Source organism: Hyla sarda, unplaced genomic scaffold, assembly GCF_029499605.1.
Source record: "Hyla sarda isolate aHylSar1 unplaced genomic scaffold, aHylSar1.hap1 scaffold_2612, whole genome shotgun sequence".
NCBI classification, from domain to species: Eukaryota; Metazoa; Chordata; class Amphibia; order Anura; family Hylidae; genus Hyla; species Hyla sarda.
Genome location: NW_026609302.1, coordinates 1 through 12,984, shown reverse-complemented (window position 1 = coordinate 12,984; position 12,984 = coordinate 1). Strand labels below are relative to the sequence as shown.

At 43.4% G+C, this 12,984-nt stretch overlaps 8 pseudogenes; all 8 read right to left on the bottom strand.

Moving 5' to 3' along the window:
• Positions 1-159: 159 nt before the first annotated feature.
• On the bottom strand, positions 160-423 carry LOC130324240 (U2 spliceosomal RNA; annotated as a pseudogene).
• Positions 424-1,905: 1,482 nt separating this feature from the next.
• Positions 1,906-2,169, bottom strand: LOC130324239 (U2 spliceosomal RNA; annotated as a pseudogene).
• A 1,497-nt stretch (positions 2,170-3,666) lies between these two features.
• Positions 3,667-3,930, bottom strand: LOC130324238 (U2 spliceosomal RNA; annotated as a pseudogene).
• Positions 3,931-5,416: 1,486 nt separating this feature from the next.
• On the bottom strand, positions 5,417-5,680 carry LOC130324259 (U2 spliceosomal RNA; annotated as a pseudogene).
• A 1,480-nt stretch (positions 5,681-7,160) lies between these two features.
• On the bottom strand, positions 7,161-7,424 carry LOC130324258 (U2 spliceosomal RNA; annotated as a pseudogene).
• Positions 7,425-8,897: 1,473 nt separating this feature from the next.
• LOC130324257 (U2 spliceosomal RNA) lies at positions 8,898-9,161 on the bottom strand (annotated as a pseudogene).
• Positions 9,162-10,642: 1,481 nt separating this feature from the next.
• Positions 10,643-10,906, bottom strand: LOC130324249 (U2 spliceosomal RNA; annotated as a pseudogene).
• A 1,485-nt stretch (positions 10,907-12,391) lies between these two features.
• On the bottom strand, positions 12,392-12,655 carry LOC130324237 (U2 spliceosomal RNA; annotated as a pseudogene).
• Positions 12,656-12,984: the final 329 nt, after the last annotated feature.

Here is a 12,984-nt window from a genome sequence, read left to right as displayed (position 1 = left end):
TTACACCAATCAGTGTGCAAACATGGTCATTAAAACGCTAAATGAATAGACGTTCATAAACCAGTCAGTGCAACTCATCATTTTGGTCTCCAATTCTCAAACTCAAATTCTCACCCACGGAGGATTAAATGAGAATCTTTCTTGTTTAACACTGGAATGGGGTGGTGCACTGTTCACTACCCGAAGATACTGCCACATCGGGTCAATGCATAGGGCGACAGAAGCAAGCTTCCAAATCAGCTCCCTTTCTCAAAAATCCATTTAATTTATGGTCCCCAGATAGGGAACGTATGTATCAGTATGTGCTCACAAGTCACCCAAGTGCAAGTATTCACACAAAAAAAAACGTGCCTCAGGATGCGATCTGTCGCAAGATCCTTTCTTTTTTTACACTTGATCTAAGCCAAAAGGCCTAGAGGGGATAACCGGGAAAGGGGTGGACCCAACCATGTCCCCTTCATGAGCACTCACATTACTCATAGGAATGGAAGGAAGGCTGGCAGCCAACCAGCCTCCCATACACTTTCTGGGTGGGTGGCAGTCAGCCACCCATACATACATACAGCACAGGCTAAACCCACATCATCACTTAAAAAAAGGACAGGCGACCATTGCACTCTGATGGAGCATTTAGCAATGCAATCCATAGCCTGGCTTTTGCATGAACCCCCATCACTCCTCCTCTTGCATATAAGACAATATTTCAGATCTGCATATGAAAACAACACGCCTACCTTTGTTGCACATAGCTGCCTGCCTGTCTCTAGTTACCCCACTGGCTGTAGCTGCGTCCCTTCCGACATGGAATAACACCAACTGTAACGATAAACTGAAAATTAACAGTATAAACCTGCATCATTTTGGACTCTGGTATTTGCTGAATCCGGGTGACCTGACAATCGATGGTGGTGCCGCTGGTGATTCTGGCCTTCTTGGAATCTGTTGGGCCTATGTGTTAGCTCACACATCACTTGGGTATCCATGGTAACTACCACAACATGGTCATCTGCAGTTTACATCTAGCCCGTGGCATTGAATGGCATTTTAAAAGTGCTAAGGGTCCTGGTGCAATAATCCTCCCATGAGGATCAGCCTCAACGGCTTTGTAGATTGCACTCATGTCAGCAACTCCATATACATTTTTTTTTCTTCATGCTTCTTTCTTCATCCTTTTTTCTTTCTGTCATTCAGACTTTCATTCATTCGATCTCTCTCACTCACTTGCTTTAACTCATTTGTTCTCACTCACTCACTCACTCACTCAATCACTCACTCACTCATTCACTCTCACTCACTCTCACTCTCTCACTCACTCGCTCACTAAGTCAGTCTCTCTCTCTCTCTCTCTTTTTCTTTTTATATATATTTTTTTCCGTCTTCTTCTTCTTCTTCTTCTTCTTCTTCTTCTTCTTCAGACCCTGTCATAGCACTAATGCCTTTCCAATACCACCAGCAGATGGAGACACTCCATTGCAACATTGGTTGTGAGCAGCAGTTTCTAAAAACAAATGCCTCATGGCGGATTTCCCATCCATCAATGGATGGTAAATTTTGTTTTTATCATTCACTGACCACAGAAACCAATGCATGGTCAAGCAACAGCAATGACACACCCTTGTGTATAGGCATGAGACCCTCATGTCATTTAACAGGATTCAGCACCACCCACAAGACAGCTACCTGTCATGTCATGTCAAACCTGCACAGGTGTGCTAGATTATTATTATTTAGTTTTATTTAATTTTTTTACACCAATCAGTGTGCAAACATGGTCATTAAAACGCTAAATGAATAGACGTTCATAAACCAGTCAGTGCAACTCATCATTTTGGTCTCCAATTCTCAAACTCAAATTCTCACCCACGGAGGATTAAATGAGAATCTTTCTTGTTTAACACTGGAATGGGGTGGTGCACTGTTCACTACCCGAAGATACTGCCACATCGGGTCAATGCATAGGGCGACAGAAGCAAGCTTCCAAATCAGCTCCCTTTCTCAAAAATCCATTTAATTTATGGTCCCCAGATAGGGAACGTATGTATCAGTATGTGCTCACAAGTCACCCAAGTGCAAGTATTCACACAAAAAAAAACGTGCCTCAGGATGCGATCTGTCGCAAGATCCTTTCTTTTTTTACACTTGATCTAAGCCAAAAGGCCTAGAGGGGATAACCGGGAAAGGGGTGGACCCAACCATGTCCCCTTCATGAGCACTCACATTACTCATAGGAATGGAAGGAAGGCTGGCAGCCAACCAGCCTCCCATACACTTTCTGGGTGGGTGGCAGTCAGCCACCCATACATACATACAGCACAGGCTAAACCCACATCATCACTTAAAAAAAGGACAGGCGACCATTGCACTCTGATGGAGCATTTAGCAATGCAATCCATAGCCTGGCTTTTGCATGAACCCCCATCACTCCTCCTCTTGCATATAAGACAATATTTCAGATCTGCATATGAAAACAACACGCCTACCTTTGTTGCACATAGCTGCCTGCCTGTCTCTAGTTACCCCACTGGCTGTAGCTGCGTCCCTTCCGACATGGAATAACACCAACTGTAACGATAAACTGAAAATTAACAGTATAAACCTGCATCATTTTGGACTCTGGTATTTGCTGAATCCGGGTGACCTGACAATCGATGGTGGTGCCGCTGGTGATTCTGGCCTTCTTGGAATCTGTTGGGCCTATGTGTTAGCTCACACATCACTTGGGTATCCATGGTAACTACCACAACATGGTCATCTGCAGTTTACATCTAGCCCGTGGCATTGAATGGCATTTTAAAAGTGCTAAGGGTCCTGGTGCAATAATCCTCCCATGAGGATCAGCCTCAACGGCTTTGTAGATTGCACTCATGTCAGCAACTCCATATACATTTTTTTTTCTTCATGCTTCTTTCTTCATCCTTTTTTCTTTCTGTCATTCAGACTTTCATTCATTCGATCTCTCTCACTCACTTGCTTTAACTCATTTGTTCTCACTCACTCACTCACTCACTCAATCACTCACTCACTCATTCACTCTCACTCACTCTCACTCTCTCACTCACTCGCTCACTAAGTCAGTCTCTCTCTCTCTCTCTCTTTTTCTTTTTATATATATTTTTTTCCGTCTTCTTCTTCTTCTTCTTCTTCTTCTTCTTCTTCTTCTTCTTCTTCTTCTTCAGACCCTGTCATAGCACTAATGCCTTTCCAATACCACCAGCAGATGGAGACACTCCATTGCAACATTGGTTGTGAGCAGCAGTTTCTAAAAACAAATGCCTCATGGCGGATTTCCCATCCATCAATGGATGGTAAATTTTGTTTTTATCATTCACTGACCACAGAAACCAATGCATGGTCAAGCAACAGCAATGACACACCCTTGTGTATAGGCATGAGACCCTCATGTCATTTAACAGGATTCAGCACCACCCACAAGACAGCTACCTGTCATGTCATGTCAAACCTGCACAGGTGTGCTAGATTATTATTATTTAGTTTTATTTAATTTTTTTACACCAATCAGTGTGCAAACATGGTCATTAAAACGCTAAATGAATAGACGTTCATAAACCAGTCAGTGCAACTCATCATTTTGGTCTCCAATTCTCAAACTCAAATTCTCACCCACGGAGGATTAAATGAGAATCTTTCTTGTTTAACACTGGAATGGGGTGGTGCACTGTTCACTACCCGAAGATACTGCCACATCGGGTCAATGCATAGGGCGACAGAAGCAAGCTTCCAAATCAGCTCCCTTTCTCAAAAATCCATTTAATTTATGGTCCCCAGATAGGGAACGTATGTATCAGTATGTGCTCACAAGTCACCCAAGTGCAAGTATTCACACAAAAAAAAACGTGCCTCAGGATGCGATCTGTCGCAAGATCCTTTCTTTTTTTACACTTGATCTAAGCCAAAAGGCCTAGAGGGGATAACCGGGAAAGGGGTGGACCCAACCATGTCCCCTTCATGAGCACTCACATTACTCATAGGAATGGAAGGAAGGCTGGCAGCCAACCAGCCTCCCATACACTTTCTGGGTGGGTGGCAGTCAGCCACCCATACATACATACAGCACAGGCTAAACCCACATCATCACTTAAAAAAAGGACAGGCGACCATTGCACTCTGATGGAGCATTTAGCAATGCAATCCATAGCCTGGCTTTTGCATGAACCCCCATCACTCCTCCTCTTGCATATAAGACAATATTTCAGATCTGCATATGAAAACAACACGCCTACCTTTGTTGCACATAGCTGCCTGCCTGTCTCTAGTTACCCCACTGGCTGTAGCTGCGTCCCTTCCGACATGGAATAACACCAACTGTAACGATAAACTGAAAATTAACAGTATAAACCTGCATCATTTTGGACTCTGGTATTTGCTGAATCCGGGTGACCTGACAATCGATGGTGGTGCCGCTGGTGATTCTGGCCTTCTTGGAATCTGTTGGGCCTATGTGTTAGCTCACACATCACTTGGGTATCCATGGTAACTACCACAACATGGTCATCTGCAGTTTACATCTAGCCCGTGGCATTGAATGGCATTTTAAAAGTGCTAAGGGTCCTGGTGCAATAATCCTCCCATGAGGATCAGCCTCAACGGCTTTGTAGATTGCACTCATGTCAGCAACTCCATATACATTTTTTTTTCTTCATGCTTCTTTCTTCATCCTTTTTTCTTTCTGTCATTCAGACTTTCATTCATTCGATCTCTCTCACTCACTTGCTTTAACTCATTTGTTCTCACTCACTCACTCACTCACTCACTCAATCACTCACTCACTCATTCACTCTCACTCACTCTCACTCTCTCACTCACTCGCTCACTAAGTCAGTCTCTCTCTCTCTCTCTTTTTTTCTTTTTATATATATTTTTTTCCGTCTTCTTCTTCTTCTTCTTCTTCTTCTTCTTCTTCTTCAGACCCTGTCATAGCACTAATGCCTTTCCAATACCACCAGCAGATGGAGACACTCCATTGCAACATTGGTTGTGAGCAGCAGTTTCTAAAAACAAATGCCTCATGGCGGATTTCCCATCCATCAATGGATGGTAAATTTTGTTTTTATCATTCACTGACCACAGAAACCAATGCATGGTCAAGCAACAGCAATGACACACCCTTGTGTATAGGCATGAGACCCTCATGTCATTTAACAGGATTCAGCACCACCCACAAGACAGCTACCTGTCATGTCATGTCAAACCTGCACAGGTGTGCTAGATTATTATTATTTAGTTTTATTTAATTTTTTTACACCAATCAGTGTGCAAACATGGTCATTAAAACGCTAAATGAATAGACGTTCATAAACCAGTCAGTGCAACTCATCATTTTGGTCTCCAATTCTCAAACTCAAATTCTCACCCACGGAGGATTAAATGAGAATCTTTCTTGTTTAACACTGGAATGGGGTGGTGCACTGTTCACTACCCGAAGATACTGCCACATCGGGTCAATGCATAGGGCGACAGAAGCAAGCTTCCAAATCAGCTCCCTTTCTCAAAAATCCATTTAATTTATGGTCCCCAGATAGGGAACGTATGTATCAGTATGTGCTCACAAGTCACCCAAGTGCAAGTATTCACACAAAAAAAAACGTGCCTCAGGATGCGATCTGTCGCAAGATCCTTTCTTTTTTTACACTTGATCTAAGCCAAAAGGCCTAGAGGGGATAACCGGGAAAGGGGTGGACCCAACCATGTCCCCTTCATGAGCACTCACATTACTCATAGGAATGGAAGGAAGGCTGGCAGCCAACCAGCCTCCCATACACTTTCTGGGTGGGTGGCAGTCAGCCACCCATACATACATACAGCACAGGCTAAACCCACATCATCACTTAAAAAAAGGACAGGCGACCATTGCACTCTGATGGAGCATTTAGCAATGCAATCCATAGCCTGGCTTTTGCATGAACCCCCATCACTCCTCCTCTTGCATATAAGACAATATTTCAGATCTGCATATGAAAACAACACGCCTACCTTTGTTGCACATAGCTGCCTGCCTGTCTCTAGTTACCCCACTGGCTGTAGCTGCGTCCCTTCCGACATGGAATAACACCAACTGTAACGATAAACTGAAAATTAACAGTATAAACCTGCATCATTTTGGACTCTGGTATTTGCTGAATCCGGGTGACCTGACAATCGATGGTGGTGCCGCTGGTGATTCTGGCCTTCTTGGAATCTGTTGGGCCTATGTGTTAGCTCACACATCACTTGGGTATCCATGGTAACTACCACAACATGGTCATCTGCAGTTTACATCTAGCCCGTGGCATTGAATGGCATTTTAAAAGTGCTAAGGGTCCTGGTGCAATAATCCTCCCATGAGGATCAGCCTCAACGGCTTTGTAGATTGCACTCATGTCAGCAACTCCATATACATTTTTTTTTCTTCATGCTTCTTTCTTCATCCTTTTTTCTTTCTGTCATTCAGACTTTCATTCATTCGATCTCTCTCACTCACTTGCTTTAACTCATTTGTTCTCACTCACTCACTCACTCACTCAATCACTCACTCACTCATTCAACTCTCACTCACTCTCACTCTCTCACTCACTCGCTCACTAAGTCAGTCTCTCTCTCTCTCTCTCTTTTTCTTTTTATATATATTTTTTTCCGTCTTCTTCTTCTTCTTCTTCTTCTTCTTCTTCTTCAGACCCTGTCATAGCACTAATGCCTTTCCAATACCACCAGCAGATGGAGACACTCCATTGCAACATTGGTTGTGAGCAGCAGTTTCTAAAAACAAATGCCTCATGGCGGATTTCCCATCCATCAATGGATGGTAAATTTTGTTTTTATCATTCACTGACCACAGAAACCAATGCATGGTCAAGCAACAGCAATGACACACCCTTGTGTATAGGCATGAGACCCTCATGTCATTTAACAGGATTCAGCACCACCCACAAGACAGCTACCTGTCATGTCATGTCAAACCTGCACAGGTGTGCTAGATTATTATTATTTAGTTTTATTTAATTTTTTTACACCAATCAGTGTGCAAACATGGTCATTAAAACGCTAAATGAATAGACGTTCATAAACCAGTCAGTGCAACTCATCATTTTGGTCTCCAATTCTCAAACTCAAATTCTCACCCACGGAGGATTAAATGAGAATCTTTCTTGTTTAACACTGGAATGGGGTGGTGCACTGTTCACTACCCGAAGATACTGCCACATCGGGTCAATGCATAGGGCGACAGAAGCAAGCTTCCAAATCAGCTCCCTTTCTCAAAAATCCATTTAATTTATGGTCCCCAGATAGGGAACGTATGTATCAGTATGTGCTCACAAGTCACCCAAGTGCAAGTATTCACACAAAAAAAAACGTGCCTCAGGATGCGATCTGTCGCAAGATCCTTTCTTTTTTTACACTTGATCTAAGCCAAAAGGCCTAGAGGGGATAACCGGGAAAGGGGTGGACCCAACCATGTCCCCTTCATGAGCACTCACATTACTCATAGGAATGGAAGGAAGGCTGGCAGCCAACCAGCCTCCCATACACTTTCTGGGTGGGTGGCAGTCAGCCACCCATACATACATACAGCACAGGCTAAACCCACATCATCACTTAAAAAAAGGACAGGCGACCATTGCACTCTGATGGAGCATTTAGCAATGCAATCCATAGCCTGGCTTTTGCATGAACCCCCATCACTCCTCCTCTTGCATATAAGACAATATTTCAGATCTGCATATGAAAACAACACGCCTACCTTTGTTGCACATAGCTGCCTGCCTGTCTCTAGTTACCCCACTGGCTGTAGCTGCGTCCCTTCCGACATGGAATAACACCAACTGTAACGATAAACTGAAAATTAACAGTATAAACCTGCATCATTTTGGACTCTGGTATTTGCTGAATCCGGGTGACCTGACAATCGATGGTGGTGCCGCTGGTGATTCTGGCCTTCTTGGAATCTGTTGGGCCTATGTGTTAGCTCACACATCACTTGGGTATCCATGGTAACTACCACAACATGGTCATCTGCAGTTTACATCTAGCCCGTGGCATTGAATGGCATTTTAAAAGTGCTAAGGGTCCTGGTGCAATAATCCTCCCATGAGGATCAGCCTCAACGGCTTTGTAGATTGCACTCATGTCAGCAACTCCATATACATTTTTTTTTCTTCATGCTTCTTTCTTCATCCTTTTTTCTTTCTGTCATTCAGACTTTCATTCATTCGATCTCTCTCACTCACTTGCTTTAACTCATTTGTTCTCACTCACTCACTCACTCACTCAATCACTCACTCACTCATTCACTCTCACTCACTCTCACTCTCTCACTCACTCGCTCACTAAGTCAGTCTCTCTCTCTCTCTCTCTTTTTCTTTTTATATATATTTTTTTCCGTCTTCTTCTTCTTCTTCTTCTTCTTCTTCAGACCCTGTCATAGCACTAATGCCTTTCCAATACCACCAGCAGATGGAGACACTCCATTGCAACATTGGTTGTGAGCAGCAGTTTCTAAAAACAAATGCCTCATGGCGGATTTCCCATCCATCAATGGATGGTAAATTTTGTTTTTATCATTCACTGACCACAGAAACCAATGCATGGTCAAGCAACAGCAATGACACACCCTTGTGTATAGGCATGAGACCCTCATGTCATTTAACAGGATTCAGCACCACCCACAAGACAGCTACCTGTCATGTCATGTCAAACCTGCACAGGTGTGCTAGATTATTATTATTTAGTTTTATTTAATTTTTTTACACCAATCAGTGTGCAAACATGGTCATTAAAACGCTAAATGAATAGACGTTCATAAACCAGTCAGTGCAACTCATCATTTTGGTCTCCAATTCTCAAACTCAAATTCTCACCCACGGAGGATTAAATGAGAATCTTTCTTGTTTAACACTGGAATGGGGTGGTGCACTGTTCACTACCCGAAGATACTGCCACATCGGGTCAATGCATAGGGCGACAGAAGCAAGCTTCCAAATCAGCTCCCTTTCTCAAAAATCCATTTAATTTATGGTCCCCAGATAGGGAACGTATGTATCAGTATGTGCTCACAAGTCACCCAAGTGCAAGTATTCACACAAAAAAAAACGTGCCTCAGGATGCGATCTGTCGCAAGATCCTTTCTTTTTTTACACTTGATCTAAGCCAAAAGGCCTAGAGGGGATAACCGGGAAAGGGGTGGACCCAACCATGTCCCCTTCATGAGCACTCACATTACTCATAGGAATGGAAGGAAGGCTGGCAGCCAACCAGCCTCCCATACACTTTCTGGGTGGGTGGCAGTCAGCCACCCATACATACATACAGCACAGGCTAAACCCACATCATCACTTAAAAAAAGGACAGGCGACCATTGCACTCTGATGGAGCATTTAGCAATGCAATCCATAGCCTGGCTTTTGCATGAACCCCCATCACTCCTCCTCTTGCATATAAGACAATATTTCAGATCTGCATATGAAAACAACACGCCTACCTTTGTTGCACATAGCTGCCTGCCTGTCTCTAGTTACCCCACTGGCTGTAGCTGCGTCCCTTCCGACATGGAATAACACCAACTGTAACGATAAACTGAAAATTAACAGTATAAACCTGCATCATTTTGGACTCTGGTATTTGCTGAATCCGGGTGACCTGACAATCGATGGTGGTGCCGCTGGTGATTCTGGCCTTCTTGGAATCTGTTGGGCCTATGTGTTAGCTCACACATCACTTGGGTATCCATGGTAACTACCACAACATGGTCATCTGCAGTTTACATCTAGCCCGTGGCATTGAATGGCATTTTAAAAGTGCTAAGGTTCCTGGTGCAATAATCCTCCCATGAGGATCAGCCTCAACGGCTTTGTAGATTGCACTCATGTCAGCAACTCCATATACATTTTTTTTTCTTCATGCTTCTTTCTTCATCCTTTTTTCTTTCTGTCATTCAGACTTTCATTCATTCGATCTCTCTCACTCACTTGCTTTAACTCATTTGTTCTCACTCACTCACTCACTCAATCACTCACTCACTCATTCACTCTCACTCACTCTCACTCTCTCACTCACTCGCTCACTAAGTCAGTCTCTCTCTCTCTCTCTCTTTTTCTTTTTATATATATTTTTTTCCGTCTTCTTCTTCTTCTTCTTCTTCTTCTTCTTCTTCTTCTTCAGACCCTGTCATAGCACTAATGCCTTTCCAATACCACCAGCAGATGGAGACACTCCATTGCAACATTGGTTGTGAGCAGCAGTTTCTAAAAACAAATGCCTCATGGCGGATTTCCCATCCATCAATGGATGGTAAATTTTGTTTTTATCATTCACTGACCACAGAAACCAATGCATGGTCAAGCAACAGCAATGACACACCCTTGTGTATAGGCATGAGACCCTCATGTCATTTAACAGGATTCAGCACCACCCACAAGACAGCTACCTGTCATGTCATGTCAAACCTGCACAGGTGTGCTAGATTATTATTATTTAGTTTTATTTAATTTTTTTACACCAATCAGTGTGCAAACATGGTCATTAAAACGCTAAATGAATAGACGTTCATAAACCAGTCAGTGCAACTCATCATTTTGGTCTCCAATTCTCAAACTCAAATTCTCACCCACGGAGGATTAAATGAGAATCTTTCTTGTTTAACACTGGAATGGGGTGGTGCACTGTTCACTACCCGAAGATACTGCCACATCGGGTCAATGCATAGGGCGACAGAAGCAAGCTTCCAAATCAGCTCCCTTTCTCAAAAATCCATTTAATTTATGGTCCCCAGATAGGGAACGTATGTATCAGTATGTGCTCACAAGTCACCCAAGTGCAAGTATTCACACAAAAAAAAACGTGCCTCAGGATGCGATCTGTCGCAAGATCCTTTCTTTTTTTACACTTGATCTAAGCCAAAAGGCCTAGAGGGGATAACCGGGAAAGGGGTGGACCCAACCATGTCCCCTTCATGAGCACTCACATTACTCATAGGAATGGAAGGAAGGCTGGCAGCCAACCAGCCTCCCATACACTTTCTGGGTGGGTGGCAGTCAGCCACCCATACATACATACAGCACAGGCTAAACCCACATCATCACTTAAAAAAAGGACAGGCGACCATTGCACTCTGATGGAGCATTTAGCAATGCAATCCATAGCCTGGCTTTTGCATGAACCCCCATCACTCCTCCTCTTGCATATAAGACAATATTTCAGATCTGCATATGAAAACAACACGCCTACCTTTGTTGCACATAGCTGCCTGCCTGTCTCTAGTTACCCCACTGGCTGTAGCTGCGTCCCTTCCGACATGGAATAACACCAACTGTAACGATAAACTGAAAATTAACAGTATAAACCTGCATCATTTTGGACTCTGGTATTTGCTGAATCCGGGTGACCTGACAATCGATGGTGGTGCCGCTGGTGATTCTGGCCTTCTTGGAATCTGTTGGGCCTATGTGTTAGCTCACACATCACTTGGGTATCCATGGTAACTACCACAACATGGTCATCTGCAGTTTACATCTAGCCCGTGGCATTGAATGGCATTTTAAAAGTGCTAAGGGTCCTGGTGCAATAATCCTCCCATGAGGATCAGCCTCAACGGCTTTGTAGATTGCACTCATGTCAGCAACTCCATATACATTTTTTTTTCTTCATGCTTCTTTCTTCATCCTTTTTTCTTTCTGTCATTCAGACTTTCATTCATTCGATCTCTCTCACTCACTTGCTTTAACTCATTTGTTCTCACTCACTCACTCACTCACTCAATCACTCACTCACTCATTCACTCTCACTCACTCTCACTCTCTCACTCACTCGCTCACTAAGTCAGTCTCTCTCTCTCTCTCTCTTTTTCTTTTTATATATATTTTTTTCCGTCTTCTTCTTCTTCTTCTTCTTCTTCTTCTTCTTCTTCTTCAGACCCTGTCATAGCACTAATGCCTTTCCAATACCACCAGCAGATGGAGACACTCCATTGCAACATTGGTTGTGAGCAGCAGTTTCTAAAAACAAATGCCTCATGGCGGATTTCCCATCCATCAATGGATGGTAAATTTTGTTTTTATCATTCACTGACCACAGAAACCAATGCATGGTCAAGCAACAGCAATGACACACCCTTGTGTATAGGCATGAGACCCTCATGTCATTTAACAGGATTCAGCACCACCCACAAGACAGCTACCTGTCATGTCATGTCAAACCTGCACAGGTGTGCTAGATTATTATTATTTAGTTTTATTTAATTTTTTTACACCAATCAGTGTGCAAACATGGTCATTAAAACGCTAAATGAATAGACGTTCATAAACCAGTCAGTGCAACTCATCATTTTGGTCTCCAATTCTCAAACTCAAATTCTCACCCACGGAGGATTAAATGAGAATCTTTCTTGTTTAACACTGGAATGGGGTGGTGCACTGTTCACTACCCGAAGATACTGCCACATCGGGTCAATGCATAGGGCGACAGAAGCAAGCTTCCAAATCAGCTCCCTTTCTCAAAAATCCATTTAATTTATGGTCCCCAGATAGGGAACGTATGTATCAGTATGTGCTCACAAGTCACCCAAGTGCAAGTATTCACACAAAAAAAAACGTGCCTCAGGATGCGATCTGTCGCAAGATCCTTTCTTTTTTTACACTTGATCTAAGCCAAAAGGCCTAGAGGGGATAACCGGGAAAGGGGTGGACCCAACCATGTCCCCTTCATGAGCACTCACATTACTCATAGGAATGGAAGGAAGGCTGGCAGCCAACCAGCCTCCCATACACTTTCTGGGTGGGTGGCAGTCAGCCACCCATACATACATACAGCACAGGCTAAACCCACATCATCACTTAAAAAAAGGACAGGCGACCATTGCACTCTGATGGAGCATTTAGCAATGCAATCCATAGCCTGGCTTTTGCATGAACCCCCATCACTCCTCCTCTTGCATATAAGACAATATTTCAGATCTGCATATGAAAACAACACGCCTACCTTTGTTGCACATAGCTG